General features: G+C 35.1%; 1 protein-coding gene across 1 annotated transcript in view; it reads right to left on the minus strand.

Moving 5' to 3' along the window:
* Positions 1-627: 627 nt before the first annotated feature.
* Positions 628-1,260, minus strand: part of KCMF1 (potassium channel modulatory factor 1) — an 85,463-nt gene continuing 84,830 nt past the window's right edge. Inside the window, exon 7 of the mRNA XM_030921260.1 lies at positions 628-1,260. This exon is cut by the window's right edge and continues 1,455 nt beyond it. The gene's annotated coding sequence lies outside the window, so the exon portion shown is untranslated.

The following is a 1,260-nucleotide window of genomic DNA, read 5'->3' on the forward strand; positions in this document are numbered from 1 at the left end:
AAAATTCAGGATCTGGTCCTTAGAAATCTGAAGGTACTGCCAAAATAAACAGTGGTATATTTTGATTTTGTCTCCTGTCCACCAAAGTCTTTGCAATTTTTATTCAACAGTACATCCAGTAATAAGATTTTGATCCAGAAACTAAAGAAAAAGGACACAAGAATTTCAAGGGCTTGAATATATTTTTATATTGATATTCTGTGTCTTTCTACCCTAAAATAATACATTATTGATTACATACAGGATGAGGTGAGGTATTTGTAAAATATCTGGTAAAAAATAATTAATATACAGTATTCTACATGAGATGGAATCTTATGACTCCTTAGGTCTTCTGCAGTGTTAAAGTGATCATCTAAATTAAACTGCTCTGAATGGACTTACAGTTGTTCCCTAAAACCATGTTAAAAAATGAAGGCTCTTACATTTTCCCAGAATTTGTGCAGAAAAGGGAAAGTACATAATTGGCATTTTTTAAAATTTCTCACATCCAAAATAATGCATTCACACAAAACCAGGATCTCCCACGTTTAGCATAAAAAGAAAAAAAAAATACTGGATCAGAGATATAAAATCTCTGAGTAATGGTTAGGTTAATCCACCAACACCAAAGAAATTCAAGTGGTCAACAGTCTTGAAAATGCTTTATTGAAATGTGTGACTTAGTGCAGATGTGTTTGAAAGACCACAGCTTGAAAACTGGTTTTTGAAACTTCTCAACAACCAATTGAAAAAAAAATGAAAATCCCTACTGGGCTTGACTTCTAGTGTAACCAGAAGCCTGGTGTAAAGTTTTCCTTTAAACATTTTCCATTACAGAAACTAAAGAAAACAAAGCTATTATTGGAGTTTGAAGTTTCAGAGGAGAAGCAACAGTTTTTCAGACATGTAGGGTGACTTCTTTTTTGGTTACATTTGGATAAACATGGACTTCACAGTTCTCGGAAGAACACCGGAAAGGTGTTCAAGTCTGTATGCTTGTCATGTTGAAGAAACGGAGATACACGGACAGAAAAGGAAAAGGATGACAGGAGAAAGAGAGGAGACTAAGAAAAGGGCTCAGAGAAAACAGAACTGGAACGAGACATGATTAGGTTAAGTCTAGTTATAAATTTATCAGAAGCTGTGCGCACCTTTTTAAAAGTCCTAAATTTACATTCCAAAAACTGCCCTCCCAACCCCCAAACCCGCTGTCCCTGCCTTGGAGCTATTGTGAAAGTCTATGCACAAAAACCGAAACAGGAAATAAAAAATAACCCG

This window comes from Rhinopithecus roxellana, chromosome 17, assembly GCF_007565055.1.
Source record: "Rhinopithecus roxellana isolate Shanxi Qingling chromosome 17, ASM756505v1, whole genome shotgun sequence".
Lineage (NCBI taxonomy): Eukaryota > Metazoa > Chordata > Mammalia > Primates > Cercopithecidae > Rhinopithecus > Rhinopithecus roxellana.